The 16,820-nt window shown below is 38.5% G+C and overlaps 1 protein-coding gene across 9 annotated transcripts in view; it reads left to right on the top strand.

Moving 5' to 3' along the window:
• Hdac9 (histone deacetylase 9) overlaps nucleotides 1–16,820 on the top strand; it is an 893,084-nt gene that overhangs the window by 793,943 nt on the left and 82,321 nt on the right. The gene's annotated exons all lie outside the window — the stretch shown is intronic.

The raw sequence follows: 16,820 nt of genomic DNA, 5'->3' as shown, positions 1-16,820 counted from the left end.
TTTTTAGTTGGCTGCTCATGTGAGAGCATTTCTGCACTCTAATTATTCCAGTAACATTGTTAGGTAATGGCTATTTTTAACATCTATTATTTACCCAGGGCTCTTGGTGCCTTGTTGTCTATCAAAAACATATTAAAACAGGCAACTCCACAGAAACAATAAAAATAGATAATGCATAGCTGTGGTAAGATTGAATTCAGAGGCATATTCTTGCATTCTTTATGATTCTTCTGGTGATGTTTCTCATGGAATCCACCTCAAATAAAAGTCAGTCTTTCCACTGCAGATAAACCTTATTTGAGTCAAGGCTGGTGACTAGTTTACTTTAAATAAAGAAAAGTAAAGTTTTACCCCCAGATAAAGAAAAATCCAAATGATACAAAACATGTAGAGAGAAATACAGAAATCTGGGAATACAGAAATCCACACAGCTCCTTCAGGAGTCGGGCAACCCTGGTCTTTTGAGTCTTTCTTCTTGCCAAGAGGTGGAGTTCAACATGTCCATCTCTCAAAAGTAGAAGGGACTAGTCTTTGTGTTAAATTTTGGACAGGTGAGTTTCAAATCTCAAATGTCACACTGAAAAGTAGAATCACAGATGATAGTAATGTGGTCTCCTTTGGTTATAGATACAGGAAACACTGTTCTAACACTTTTTCCTTCAGTAGCTCCAGTCAGCTTTCTGGTGCTGTAATACATTCGCTGAGATGATGAACTTATACAATGGGGAAGGTTTGTTGGTGCTAACAGCTTTTGAGTTTATGGTCAGTGTGTCTGTTGTTTGAGAACCTATAATGAAGCCATACATTATGGTGAGAAGTAAGTGGCAGAGTACAACTATTTATCTCATTGGTGGGGACAAAAGAGAAGACAAAATACTAGAATGGTATAATTCTTTTCAAGAGCACATCTTCAATGACCGGAAAACCTCCTACTAGACCCCACTTCTTAAATTTCTGCTTCTTTCCTATAGTATCCTGCTCATCCTGGGTACTGAGCTGTTAATATGGTGACCTCAGACCCCAGTTTTATCAAGCACAGGAATGAAATCTTTGGTATTTCAAATCTACTAATGTATTTGTATTTATATAGGAGATAATTTATTGCTTTCTATCCCCAAATAAATTTGACTCTAAAATAGTTCTGCTATCCCTTCATCAGTCCCTAGTCCTGGCACATCTGTCTCTTCCTGGACCCTTTTCTACTCAAGAGATCATGTACTTCCTTTTAGTGTGTATTACCTAAAAGAAGCTGCCACATAGGGGGTTATCAGGTATTAATAACTACTCTTTGGTCAACTCTTGGACAAATAAGGAAGATTCATAATGAGGAGAGAAGATCTTAGAATGCAGAGTATGGGAGAAGCTGTTCTGAACAGGTCACAGATTTCATAACTGGGATTACAATGAAGTGTTTGTGGATTTGTTCTTAGTTGAAATGGAATGATCTATGTACTGGAGTTTTCTTCACTAAGGAAAAAATTATGTCATCAGATACAAAAGAATAGAGAATTGGAATGTGCATTCAGAAGGTCACATTGGGGTCAAACACCCACAAATGCTGTCTGTGATAACATGAACACCAGCACCCACTTCTGTACAACCACATGCATCATCTCAGGGAGGCTTCACGGTGTTGCTGCTTTGGCCACAAACATCACCACCCTAACTGGGTAGGACCTGGGGTTGTTGCTCACCTTTCTAGAGACTCCTGAGTGGCTTTCCACTGGCTTGCTCTAGGCAGATGCATTTCTCTTCAATTTGACAGACAGCCGATTAAAATTGAGATCTCAGTGCCCCTTGCCAGAAGTGTGGAGAGTCCCAAGGAAAAGTTGAAAATAGGGTACAAATCTAAAGAAAATTGTAACTAAACTATGTGAAAACAAATGTTCTACTAAACTTTTTCAATTTTGGCTAAACTCATTCTTGCACCAAGTAAAACATTGGATGATTTGATCTGAGAGCGATTTGAGGATACTATCATTTCAGACATCTGAAAATTTACTTCCTTGGCACATCCAACTGAGTTTTTTACAGTACTTTATTTTATATTTTTGAAAGGAAAAGAAAGATCAAGTCAAAACAACAATGGATTTTGTTCATTTTAAACATCTAAATAGCTGTCTGACTTTAAGAAAAGAAAGTCTGGTTCTATGACAAACATTTCAGTGTAAAAACATAGAGGTGATTTTCAATCAAGGGGATTCCTAAACTGCTGTTTTCTTCTCTCCTCTTTCTTCACGTTTTTGTCTTAGCTATGAAACTACAACATAAATGTTGGCTTTTGTTTGTGCTAAAGTTGAAAGTGTTTTTAATTGAGTTTTAGAAATATTTATTTAGAAAGTTTGTTTTTCTTTAAATTCAAGGCCAAGATTAAGTTCCAACCTAAAAAGCAAGCTCTGCCCTAAGCCCAGAACCAATGTGACCTTGAAAGTTTCCATTTACCTCCCTAAATATTCTGGTTTGTATCTAGTTGTCTTCCTATTATAGTTTAGGAAGATTAGCATGGCAACAGTGCCATTCATGTCCTAGAATAAAATTGACTTTTTACATCGCAGAGTTTCTGGCTTTGTGATATCATCACCTCAGAAGACAAAAGCTCTTTAGTTCAAATTCACTTGCACAACAAACATGCTTTTCTTTCTATTATAGATGTACATGTTCTCTGATTTCCTTGGTGTGTTCTAGTGAATTCTTATAGGCATATTGCTTATGCCATATAGATAAGAATCTTTTTCCTTTGGAAAAAATGATGGACATGTCTGATAAAAGGTATATTATTTTAAAACCATATACAAGTTTTACTTTAATAACAAATCTGTAGTTCCTGAGATAGAGACACTTTTCCCAGATAATGTAGCATTACTTTTATTTATTTAATTTTTAAAGGAAAAAATCATGTAACATATCTTAGATAATTGCTTTCCTACTGTTCCTCATATTGAGAGTTACTTTTCTCCTGTTTGTAAATCTCTTCCCTACTACTAGGAATGTGAGTATTATAGGGAGAAAGTATGGTTTTAGACAAATACCTGCTTAAATGGACACATAGATAACTGTGAATTATTTTCAGTTCAATAAGGAAGAACAAATATTTCCTTATTAGTTGCCCCTTTAAGGATAAATCTCTAAAAAAGTTGAGTGCTAATCCAAACAGCAAATACGTGCAAAGAAAACAAATTTGTTTGGGATGACTGTGTTGGCTGTCTCACTTGCCATAATGTCTCTGTGTATTGTATCTTGGTACCAATATGCATGAGGATGGCCAAAGTTAGAGTGCCCTCCATTATGCATTTTACAGATCCAGAGCTGAAAACAGACTGAGCCAGAATAAGTACCTTATGGTACAACTGACTCCCTTTTTACTGCATCTTACTCCCCAGTGGTCCTATATCTATCTTAAATTGTCCATTTTTAAAATCTCTGATTTTCTTCTCATTTTGATTGCATTTACTTATATGATTTCTTTATTGTATGATTCTTCCTTTTTTCTAAAGGAAAGTGCATTTTTGTCTCTGAGAAAAGTCTGTCCACCAGTTGGGTCTTATTAGTTATCTGTAACTAAGAAATCCCTGTCATGACTTCTAAAGATAGAATATCAGCCCCTGGGCAACAAGGGTAAAGAGAACAATGTCTGTAACAGTTAATACCAACATTTTCTGAAGGGTTAACCTGACCCCAAACTTTTCTGTTGTGTTCCTTTATATTAGGGTAAAATTTGAAGGAAACAAGCTGGGAGGGGTGGTACATGCAGTTAAAATATCAGCACTCTGGAAGCAGAGGCTGGAGGGTCTCAGATGAGCTTGAGGCCAGCCTGGGCTACATAGTGAATTCAGATAAGCCAGAGTTACATAGTGAGAACCTGTCTTAAAAGTAAGAACAAACACAGCAACAAGAAAACCTGGAGGAAAGGGATCAGCATTGACTCTCCAAAGCTTCCCACTACCAAACTATCTTGAGAAGAAGATTGCTTTGTATGATTCTGCACTGTGTTGTCAGAAACCAGCCCAGTGTCTGGCACATTGTCTACACTCGCTTTTAAAGGAGTGAGGCTGATGGTGTAGATCTACTATATTTTCTGCTCTGTAAAGGAGGAATTTATTATGTTTTCATTGTTGTTCTGATCACTACCACTTCCTTTTTGTTTTGAACCACAGCTATATATCTCTCACAATATTTTAATTAACACAAATGTAGTTTTAAAATTATTCCTCACAGTTATGACTTTTAAATGTTTCTCTTGTGAAAAGTATTGAAAAATAAACGCTCTAGTAATTAAAGGAGGAAGTTATGATTTCCTTGTAACTCTGAGCCCTGGACAAATGCCTACTCTAGTTATTAGCACCTGCGAGATTCTACTTAGTACAACAAATTCATTTTCACCCTTACTGAGAAAAACAGGACTAGATGATTATTTGGTTCTGTAAATACTAAACTTTAATTAAACATGAATAATTACTACAGAGGATGTGTGTGTGTGTGTGTGTGTGTGTGTGTGTGTGTGTGTGTGTGTGTAGTGTGATAGTATCTCTTTGTGCCATGCTGGACTGAAATATGTGACCCTTCTACATGAGCTGTCATTATAATCCTATTCCACTATGTCCAGATAAGTTGTTTCTTAACTAGAAAAACAATTTAGTGAGGATCAAGAGCAATATTATCTAAAAAGAATAAATAACTTACTGCTGTAAGTTCATAATCTTGAATTTTATTGTTGACCTCATTTCAAACATTCTAAACATAAAGTTAAATTAAATCTTGTCATTTAAGTACTCTATAGGAAGACCAAATACACAGCACAGATATTATAGTTTCCTTGTAGATTGTGTAAGTTCCTATAAACAATGTAGTAGAATGGTAAGAAGTCCCAGAAAGCAGTTTAAGGTTCTAGATAAATAGTAGTTGATTATTGGTTCAATTGTGAATCATTGTAGTTGCTGATTATAGCTCATTTGCTAGAGTACTTCCCTAACATGCACAAGACCCTAGGTTCAATCCTTAGAATTGAGGCATGGAAGTCCATACTTATGAACCCACCTCTCAGAGTAGAGGGAAGAGGGTCAGAAGTGCAGGATCACCCCAGGTTACGTGCTGAGTTAGAGGACAGACTTGGATACATGAGACACTGTGTCAAAGAAAGAAAATCAAACAAAACTAAAGTCGGTTTAATAAGAGAAGTGCCTGAATCTCACATTTCCTTATCTGTGTGTATGACTGCTTTGTAATAAATCTAGGGGCAACTGGACAGATATCATGCTTTTAAAAGAAAATAAACAATTATTTCTTTGTGGTAAGTATACATTAGTCCATGCCTACTTAAATACTTTGCATTTTGTTTTGCTATACTGAGAAAGAAAATTAACTCTTGAGATTTTAATATGATACAGAACAAATTCTTTACTGTTCTGCATTTTAACAACCAAACTATCTAAACACAGTGAAGAAACATGAAAAAAAGCCTAAGTCAAAATTTGGAGTTCAAGTCAACAGCATATTAAAATGGTGAAACATCATGGTGAAGTGGGATCTATCTACAGATGCATAAGTAGTTCGGTACAGTCAAATAAATGTGATACTCCATGTCAGCAGAGTAGAGGATAAAACCATATGATCACTAGATGCCAAAAATGCATTTCTTTTATGGTAAAAACAAAACTAAACAAAACAAACTCAGCAACTCAGATAAAATCATATACAATGGTGAAAAACTAAAGGCCTTCCCTTTAAGACAGGAGAAAACACAAGGATGCCACATTTGACGTTTATGTTCAACCTAGAACTGGAGAGGCTAATCAGGAAACAGGAAAAAGAAACATTGGCCGTAAGTATGAGAAAGGAGACAGATAAATTCTCTGTTTGCAGAAAATATACTTCTGTGTATATAAAATCCTAAGGAATGCAGGAAAATTGTGAGGACTGATAAATAAAGACAGTGGAATTGTAGTTTCCAGTTATCAAAACAAATCCATGATACATCTATAGACAAGCAACAAACTATCCAAAAAATGAAATGAAAAAAATAACCCAAAGTCAATGCCGCTGGGCACTCAGATGACCACAAATTCTTACAGATTATTTCATGACTAAAGCAAGAACAACCATTTCATCTTAGTAGTGTGGTCATCACTGATGCTACAACAAAATGCCTGGTAGGCATTTATGACTAGATAAGATAAGTTTAAAGCATGCCCTTATTATTATTCTTATTGCCTTAGATTTTATTTTCCTGTAATCTTTAAACAAGAATTTAACAGTCATTTACATTTCTAATTTTAAAAAGTTGAGTGCCTTGTGAAAGTAATGGTGCCAAAGAAGAACAGCACACACCCTGATCTCTTTATTTCCAGCTTCAGGTATTTTTCACCCAGGTTTAGAGGGGCACTAAAAATATCTCCAATCTATAACTTTATTCAGAATTGTAAAAATATAGAAAATGAAATAAAATCTCCATAACAATGGGTTTCTTATCTGAATAAAATTCTCCAAATCAGAAAAGCTTCTTTGCTAAGATACCAGTCTGCAGGGAGTACTCTCTGCTTAACATGGAGTTTTCTGCAATAAGATGTCAGACTTCGGCGCTTGGGTTCAACACTTGTGCAGGGACATCTCCTGGTGTTAAATTCTCAAACAACTGCACAATCCCCTGCAAAGACATGGAAGTGGAATTATAAGACATTTTAAATGTATGCAGCACAATCCACTTACATGTAAGAAGAACCAATGTAAATAAACAATGTAGCTAATTAAGGAAAATATCAGCATAAAACTAGCATATCTTAAATTTGTGAATAACTTTGTTATGACAACCAAGAGATTTAATCAAGTGAATGAATTCCCTGTGTTTCATCTTATTTTTCATTACTTCTCCTCAATTGCCTGTTCCCTTAACTATATAACAATTAAAAAAACAGGCTAGAGAGGAATATTTTCTACCTGTGATGTTTAGTTACTGATGTCATAAAACCACCCTTAGCCTAGGATGATGTTGCTTAATGTTAAAGACCAAAATTACTGTAACTGAAGCTATATTAGCATTGTTTATGAAAATGCATAAGCAGAGTTCACCCTAAGGAGTTTGCCAACTGCAATCTATATTCAAATGTATATAATATTTCATTAATATTAATGTGTGCTTTTTTCATACTTTACCATGTCTGAAATTGGGATACCATTTACATTTAGTGGCATTCAGTGTCAGACCAGCAATGTATTCATATTTTTGTTAGCATGGGATGTAAAATGATCATGATTATTTTGTGTCATGACCAATGGTATCTTATATTAAATGCAGTACAATATTTTATTCTTTGAGATACTTTTTAAAATCTCAGCCAAAAGCCATGCTAAAACTATAGCTTAGATTTTAATTTTATACTTCCTTTTCAGATTCCTATTCATTTAATTTTGAAGAAAATTGAAAGTAATAATATTACCAGGGAATATATTGACATATGTTTTACTGTGAGTTTGCTACTAGCTCAGACAAATATTCTTCTTCCTTTTCTCAAAAGTTCCATAAGAAACGGCTGTAGCTCTTTATTTTTGATGATTACTATCAGTAAAATGATTGGCTTCACTGTTAATCTTTCTCCATCACTGTGACAAGTACCCACAAAATGAGGTGTTTTTGAGATTTCAGTTCATGTTTATGTGCAGTGTTGCTGCAGGTATGTGGAAAAACAGAATGTTGTGGAGGCACAGCAAAGCACAAACGCTTGTGTACATCCTGCTTCAGAGACCAGGAGAAAGGTGCTGGAGAAAGATGTCCCTCAAGACCATTCTCAGTGCTCCACTTCTCCAGCCAGGCTTAATTATCTGTATGCCCAATAATCCATTCAGTTTTGAGTTCACCAATGAATTAATTAATTGCTTATGTCATTTTTTATGATACAATCACTTCCCTAAAACTCCCTCCCCCAACATTCTACTGGAAACTAAATCTTCAATCCAAGACCCATATCAAAGAATTATAACTGTTTCTGTTTTCTTTCACAAACTGGGTCAGTACCCAAAGAATCAGTCTAGCAGTTTTATAAGTGATGTCATAGGGTGGTGTCAGTAATACGAAAGTGAGTTGTAACTATGTGACCAAGAATTACCAACCATCTCATGTGCAGCTGATAAGTAATCAAGGAAATTATCAGGAATGAATGGGTTCCTTGCACTCAAATGACATTTTCTTCTCAATGGTCTCATAGACTAGAGCGTCTATGAATTGATATAGAGGTTCCCAAACTATCAGGCATCTGACTTCCATGGACAGTTTATTATCCTATCCCAGAATTTCTCACTTGGAATGGAAAATTTCCAAGTTCCCAGGTACTGCTGATGCTCTCGGACCAGAGGATGTGCTTTGAGTACCAATGGACTCCTTATAGAAGGAAAGGACATGAGGTCTGGAGTTGAATGATCTGCAGTTGGGTCTAATTGATTAAAAAACTCACTTTCCTGTGTTTTTATTTCTGTTTTCTCAACTAGAATTAATACAAAATAGCCATTTTAAGTATCTATGAGATAATGGTTTGTGAAAATTCAAATGTGACACTCCTGGAATGCTAAGAGATGAATGATTTTAAGCACACTAAATTTTGGGATACTTTTATTTCCATGCATAGAAGTTAAGGTCAGAATTCATGTGTCAAGGTACTTTTATAATCCTATATGAAAGCTAATACTACATTATCAAAATGTTGAAGAAATTTCAGTATTTGAAAATATCCATAAACATTTGAAACACTTAATTGTAACTATTCTTAATGAGGGGAACTTCCTCTCCCTAGGTCTACCCAACAGACATTTTCAGTTCATCACTTCTAATGCTGGGATCAGTGGCCACAAATAAATCACTGGGAACTGTGGCAATTCTCATGCCGGCCGCTGTCATGATTCTGAGAATGCTAGATGGTTAACCTACTGTGTCCAAAGATTCTCCATCAAATTTCAAATCAAGAATCATTTCTATATTCTTTGGCTCACAAAACCCAAAACCATTCCTGGGTCGAATACCGTACACTGCACTTGATTTTTTTGATACCTTGGCACAAAGAATTCTGTAGAAATGAGCTTTCTCTGCACTTAGAACTGGGTGCATCTTAAATACACAATATGAAAAGTTATGAGATAGTCTTCATTGCTCAAGAAAGGCAAGATATTGCTCTTTATCATTTTCAAGATGACAACTAAGTGGACTGAGCTATCAGACAAGAAGAAAAGCCTGAAGCCAAGCATGCCAGTACCACACTGAAAAAGAGAATCCTGAAATCTAAAAAACAGAAGAAATGTCAGCTCCACAGCTGACTGCGTCTTCCACAGAGGGCTCCACAGGTTATTCCAGTTTGCTATGTGCTCCAAAGGCTGCACACAGGAGGAAGGGACAAGAATGGAGGTGCCAGGTCTCCAATTACCTAACCTAGATATGATCTTAGTGAGGACAGCCACCTCTGAGGACTGGTGAGGCGCTGTGTGAAGCTAGCCAGTCAGCATGTGTGGAACTGGAGAGCTCGTGTGCGCTGGGACTGTCCTGTTGTCCTGTCTGGGCTTTTTCCGAGGCCACTCGGACAGCAGCCTGCTACCTGCTGGGGCTTTCCTCTTGCTTGCAGAACTTACCAGAAAATTTTCACCATTACTTCCACCAAAATTGATACTGTCAATGTGGAAGTCCATGAACACTTTATTGATTTTTCTCCCACTTCAAGAATCAGCAAAAGCCCAGACACGAGGAGAGATCCTCCACACACGAGAGAGAGACGTAAGATTACAGAGCAGTGCAAGCTAGCCAAGAAAGCTGAGTACTTACAAGTTGTACCACAAATCAGAGCTGTCACTCAATCCTATGTATTAATGCACTTTATTTCTATTAGAACCAGTGAAATCCATTCTCAAAGGTACCTAGAGAAATAATGGATACAGACATAAAATCCAAGGCCTCCTTTATAATTGCTTATTCCATCTTTCAAACTCCCCCTCCAAGGACTTCATTACTGGATCATCTCAGAAGTTGTATGGGTTCAGTCAGAATATAAATTCTTATTTCCCTCAGTATCACTTCTCAATGTGTGGGATTTCTTAGCATAAAGGTATTGTTTGTGCAAAGTAGCTATAATTTTAATAATGAAAGTAAAACGGAAATGTTTAGGATAAGAATCCTGAAGTCTGTGATGTGTGTTTTATTACAAAGCTTGCATTTTGACATATTGATTAGTATAATCTATGTATATGGTCTCTAAAGGATAAACTTCTCTTCACTCTGCTTTGGTAAAAGCTCTCAACAGGACTTGTTTTCAAAGCTGTGCTATTGTCCACTGATGACCCAGGACTGAGCACACCCCCTCAACACACAGCTTCATATTCTTTTCCTGCAACAACATGCACTGCACACTTCTTACCACATCAAACCTCCCTCCTCAGTCCACCCCAGGCTGCCTCTTCTGCTCTCCCTTCATTAGGATGGCAACGTTTGCTATGCCACAGAAGAGCAGGTTTACATTGCGTCTACCCAGGGAGCTCTTCCAAATCTAGAGCCCTTTTTCCTGACTTTCTTCTTAGCTGAGATGCATTACTAATATTTTTTTTTAGACAGGGTCTCACTGTGTAGTTCTGGATGGTCTAGAATTCCCTATGTAGACCAGGTTGGCCTTAAACTAATTAATTTCTTAAAGCAGGCTCCACTGAGTCATTTTTCTAGGACTTGTTTCTGATGGCTTTCCAATTGTGTGAGCTTACACAAAGTGCTTTACCTTTTAGTGAGCCTGAGTCACTTGAATTTCCTCACATACAAATAAAACTATCTATTGCAGAGATTTATGGAGATTAGATAAGACATCTCATTGAGATGTGTCAGTCTGGAAAGGTGCCATTTAGCAAGCACTCAACAAACATTAGCCAATATTAAACAGTCTGGACACTTTCATCTGCCTCAAGAGTGCTTTGGATCTGGGTCATAACAAGTGTAACACAGGCATAGCAGCCTGCATCACAACAGAGTCATCTAAGTCTATGCCTGTGTGTTGTGTTGTTTTGGTTTGTTTTTACTGTGCTGGGAAGAGAACCCAGTGTTTTAGAAGCTAAGCAAATGTTCTGTCATGTAGCCCTAATTTCAGATTTTAACAAGAGCCCTTCTTTTGAGAGATATATTTGCTAAGTTGGTCAAGTTGGTCTTGAACTCACTATGTAGCCCAATGGGATTCAACCTCATGGTTTTACTGCCTCAGCCATGTACGTAGCTGCAATTAGAGACTGTGCTATCATGCTGAACACATTTGTGTATTGAAACCAACCTGTTAGATGCCAGTGACTGGACATGCTGAGCAAGGGTCCTGCCAGTAAGCAACTTCTCATGTCCTAGTTATCAAATTTTTAAACTCTTCAAAATAACTTATAGGGGAAATCAGAAATAATTAACAACTGTTGACTGATGCCTTAACGACCTGAGTTTGCAGTGTTTGGATACCTTTGTCTGTCCATGGCATAGCTCTCTCAGAATTTTGCATAAGAGAGAATCAGTCTAGCTGGACAAGCATATACAAACAGTACGGCCTAGTGATAGCCCCTACATACAGCAGACTTCTTCACTTGGTAAACATGGCTACAGACATGCCAAAGTTTCCCTGTAGGGGAAACAAGCCTCTTGGAGCTGCTTGAGATAAAAATAAGGAATAAAAGAGAGGAAGCATGCCGCTGAGACTGGGATTACGCTATGGCCAACGTAATTCATGACCTTTTCCAAAGCAGTTTTCTGAATCTATTAAAGTAAGGACATTTACAGGAGTCTTTCAAGGAGATTTTATTTGTATGTGCATACATATGTAAATTTCTCTTTGGCAGAATTGTGGTACAATTTTAAATGAAGGTTGAAAGGAGAAAGATGGAAGGACTGACTGAGGCAATAACAGACAGGCCAAGACCAGGCAGCAGCACACAGTCAGACCCTGGGAACCTGGCAGGATTTACTGTGTTTAGCCAACCTCCTTCCCACTCTGACCTGTGGTATTTCAGTGAGTCTCTCTGATCTGCCTTTTGTAGCACATACTTGTGCTCTGTAACATCCAGTGGGCCTTTTTGAGTCTCTTATCTCAGGTTCAAAGTAGGTTGTCAGCTCTTTTCACTTGTTTGCTGTTTTCTGGATCTACTCTAAGCAGCTTTCTCATCTGTTATTTCTAGTCTAAAATATCCCCCTAGCACTGTCATATACATTAGTCTCCTCTTTGCTCTGGTGTAATCATCTAAATGAGGCACATAGGATAGTTCCTAACACACTTCATTGCCCAAGTAGCCAGCAGAGGAATCTTTTATTAAATGAAGCTAATTTCAGTTACTGACAGGCCCACAAAGTGCCTACAGAAACGGGAGTGTCCGGCTCTTTGGGGCCGTTCCAGGAAGGTCGTCTACTTTTAAAAGCTGCATTTCATTAAGGATCTGTGATGGTCACTGGAACTTTGCCTGTTGTTTTACTCAGTAGTCTCTGGGGGACTATTTGGCACTAGGGTGCAAAATGAGCTCAGCAATTAGGGAAAGACACGACTGCAGGCACTTGAGTAAGTCACTGAGCACCAGACTTCACAGAGAGTCAGCGCCAAGCCAGTGTAATGGCCTAAGGATGCTGGGGAGTCTGGCTGCTCTTCCTTCCAGTGGTTCTGGTCCAACTCACACTGTCCCTGCCTCCAGGGGTGCTCTCAGGTATTTGGCAAGTAGAAAGGCAATTTCAACCAACTTTTCAGGCCATCAGAATCGATCACCAAATGTTTTGAACATTCATCCCCTGGAAATGGAAAACTCCACAAGCTACATCTATTTGTCTAGTCTGGTCCTAGAGATACCTGCATGTCAGACAGACTCTGGTGCTGTTACAACATGGAGGGTCCTGGGAGGTGGGATTGCTGCCTCTGGGGTATGTGGGTTCTTCCAGGGATCTGTTTGATGACCCCTATGAGGTGAAGAGAAGATAAGAACAGTAACTCTGCTTTCGTCCAAATCTGTAATCCTACTTCAATTCCCCCAGGTTGAATTACCCATTTCAATCCCAGGAAGTGTGGAAAACATTCAGAGAGAAGGAGCATCCCACTGTCCCACAACCTTGCCTGTAAGCCTGGGCAAGGAGAGGCAGATCACAGCAAGTTCAAGGCCAGGCTGCCTGCATGGTGTAGCCAGTTCAGATAATCCAGGGATACACAATAAAACCCAGTCTCAGAAAACAAAAAGAAAGTAAAAATGAAAGAAATTAGATGAGCATGCCCTATGGTGTTAAGGACTAAGAAATAGTAGATGGTGTTCTTTTCAGTTTTCTTGAGACATTAAGTAACTACCTACTTGAAGAACCCATTTGGTCATCTTCAAAGGGAAAGAAGTGTTTGGTCGGTTAATACAGCATGGAGAAATTCCCTCTCTAGAGTAGCAGGGGACACTAGGACTGATAATAAAGGCTTCTAATCCAGAGTAAACTCAACTCACTCCTCAATTCACCTCTTTTTAACAAGGCCATCAGATCAGCAGTTTTACTATGATCCCCATTTACAAAGGAAGAAACAAAAGTATAAAATGATCAGACACAGCCAGAGGTATGAGCAGCTAGGAACTTTAAGTAGAATCTCTTTTTATTTATGTTCATATGACAAAGTAGACCTTACAAACAGGGAGAGCCAGCATTTTCCTCTCTCTCTCTCTCTCTCTCTCTCTCTCTCTCTCTCTCTCTCTCTCTCTCTCTCTCTCTCTCTCATATTTCCACTGATATTCCTCTGTCCCAGAGTGACATCTTGTATTTAGAGAGCATAAATCCCCCCTCTAGAAGAACCTAGGCCCTGAGCACCAATTTGCTCTTAGCATCTTCTCTCTCTCGGTGACTTATTAAAAGCTAATAAAGAGGCACATAGCATGGGGAAGGAGAATGATAGATAGCACAGACAGAAATCCACATCAGACTTAGTGATGTAGGCCTGTAAATAGTTACTCTGGAGGCTGAGACATAGGAACTACAAATCCCAAGGCTGCTTTCACCACCAAGTGAGTTCAAAGTCAACAACTAGAGACTGTTTCAAAATTTTAAAAAGTAACAAGAAAGCTGGAGGTTAGCTTAGTGGTCAAGTGTTTACTTACCATGTGATGTCATCCACTTAAGGCCTATGTCTGGGGACAGGGTGTTGATTCAGAAGGTTTAGAAGACTGAGGAGAGGTCATCAGATTTTGAATTGCCTACACAGGACTATTAAGAGCTGCCCAGGATAGTTGAAGAGACTTTCATCTTAACAGACAGATGGGGATTCCAGTCCAGAGCGACTTCCCTGCTGTTCATATCTTCTCTTCACATGAATAGGGCTCATCAGATGAGTGAGGTTAAGAAGCTTGTTCACGTCAGACTGCCCTGTTGATTTTAAACACATTGCTATTCTCCTGTCTCCAGACTGCACTTAGTGCTCCTCATATCTGCTCCCCATTCTTTTTTTTTCTGAAGATGAGTGTTGAATGCCAACACAGAGTTTCAAGTGGGTAAAAAGATTAAAACAACATTATTGTTTTGTTACCTGTGTGATTGGGGTAGTGACTCTGGGCAAACAGATGGAAACAACAATAAAATTATTGCTTTGTTACGTACGTGATTGGGGTAGTGACAGAAGACACTCGCACACTTCCGTCTCCAGTGCCAGGCCTCTGTATTCCGCCTTTCTTTTCACTGTGATAGTGAAGGTGGGAGGAAGCAGAGGAAAAGCTGCAAACTGTAAACATGGACTAATAACCTCTCACTTCAGAGGCACAACTTGTATAGCTTTGCAGTTGGCCTTTGTGTAATGGGATTTAGGATGAGGAGTTAATTGCAAACTGGACTTCCTTTTCATCTAAATACCACTGTTTGTGATGATGTTTGAGTGAATCAAACCAGAAAAACAAGCAAATGAGTAAGTCCTTCCACAGATATGCAGTGGGCATCTCCTGCATGCCTGAAGAACTGCTAGATGCAGAGTTACATTGGTCTGAAAATATAAACATTAAAAAGGTATGCTTGAATGAAACTTATATTGGCCACATGTACACATTTAAATTAAAATTTAAATTATTACAGATGCTTGATAGCCATGTATCTGTTACCATATTGGAAATCACAGATGCAGAACAGTTTGCATCATTGAAGAGAGTTCTTTTGGAGAAGTCTAATGATTAAATCCTAAACAGAATGAACAAAAGGAGTTCAATAAAAGTTGTTCTGTTAATAAAGACTAAAGTAAGAATAGGGCCAGCTTATATTACAGAAGTTAGATTCATGATTTTATAAGGGGTGGTCAGAGATTGCTTCATTCACAGATGACATTTGCATGCAAAGCTGAAGATGATGAGACAAGAAGCTGGAACCATCACAGAAAAGATTGTTTCTAGATTTAGGGCAAGGCAAGAGCAGAGAGCCTGAGACCAACCATGACTGGCGGCTCCAGGAGCAAGCGTGAGGTGGAGTGACAGAGGAAAGGGTTGAGAATGGAGAGAGGGAGATACATCTAGGGTTGTTACAAAGGTGGCTGAGTGGAACTTGACCCAGCACCATTGGGCTTGGAGAAAGTAAATGCTCACTTCAGGACTGGGCCATGTACTGCTCAGGAAGGAGCTGCTGCTGACTGAATCAGGAAGAAGTGTGGAATCAGACTGAATCTGATGATCAAGTGTTGATCTTTGAAAATGTCAAATCTAAGATGTTCTTTGGCTATCCAAGTGGATATATCAAGAAGGCAATTGGATACATTTTGAGTTCAGGATAGACATGAAGCCAAAAGCTTAAAGTTTTAAGCCCTGCTGAGATGATCCAGGGCCAAGTGAAGGCTAAGATGAGACTTAGGGGTGGGAGCTTCAGGAAGTCCTACATTAACAACAAAGCTCTGAGGAGGAGCCACACAGAGCACTGGGGCTCACTACCCTGCCTGCACTCTCTGGCCACCCAGCAGAAGCAGGATTTGTGTAAAGGAGTTCTGTCAAAAGTTGTTGATGGATCATTAAACTTCCTAACAGGAAAGCCACTGCTGACCACAATAGTATGCTGTTTGGTGGGGAAAGCCTAGTTACAAGGGATTGTAGAAAAGTAGACTGCACAACTGGATTGTTCTGAGGAATTTTGCTCTAGAGGGAGCAGATACATGGAGCAATGAGCAGAGGGAGTTGAATGGGCCAATGAGTGTTTTAAAAAGTAATGTTAGTTAAATAGCAACATATTTACAGAATGCTTGCAGCGACTTACTATAAAAGGAAAACTGATGATGCTGTGAGAACAGAAGAAAATGGCTATAGAATTGACCTTGAACATGTGAAGGTCACAAGAGCTACTCTTAAAGATGGGAAATTTGGCCATGGATATGGACGACTTTATACTAACAGTGGGAAATGCAGAGCACTTGGTCCTGATGGCAGCCTGTCTATGGTGGACACAGTGATTGACAAAGGATGGAATATGTTTCTGATTAGGTTTTTCCTCAGTAAATAAGGAAGTGATCATTGTGAATTAAAGTGGAGAGAAAATTTTGAAGTTTTGAAAAGGGAAAATATTCATAATTATTCAGGAGTTTAGAGATGGGAATCTACTAGAGAAAAATGTTTTGGAACAATTTTAAGGGCCAATGTAAATTTCATGAACATCACCTAACAGTATAGTCAGAATGGTGATGTAATTACCACAGCTGCATTCAGCAAAGGGGCTAGGTGCCTACTAGATAGAGTTGGATACAACGAGGAACAAGAAAGCCCAAAAGAGGAGCCACTTATGTGAAGAAGCATGAGTTTTAACTTGACTAAAGCAAAGGAGGAAGTGAAGAGTATCTGAGAAATGACAAGTTGTGGGATCAGTGGGGTGTAGTTCC

Source organism: Onychomys torridus, chromosome 14 (genome assembly GCF_903995425.1).
Source record: "Onychomys torridus chromosome 14, mOncTor1.1, whole genome shotgun sequence".
Lineage (NCBI taxonomy): Eukaryota > Metazoa > Chordata > Mammalia > Rodentia > Cricetidae > Onychomys > Onychomys torridus.
The sequence above is the reverse complement of the archived record's forward strand: the minus strand, read 5'-3'. Positions and strand labels throughout refer to the sequence as shown.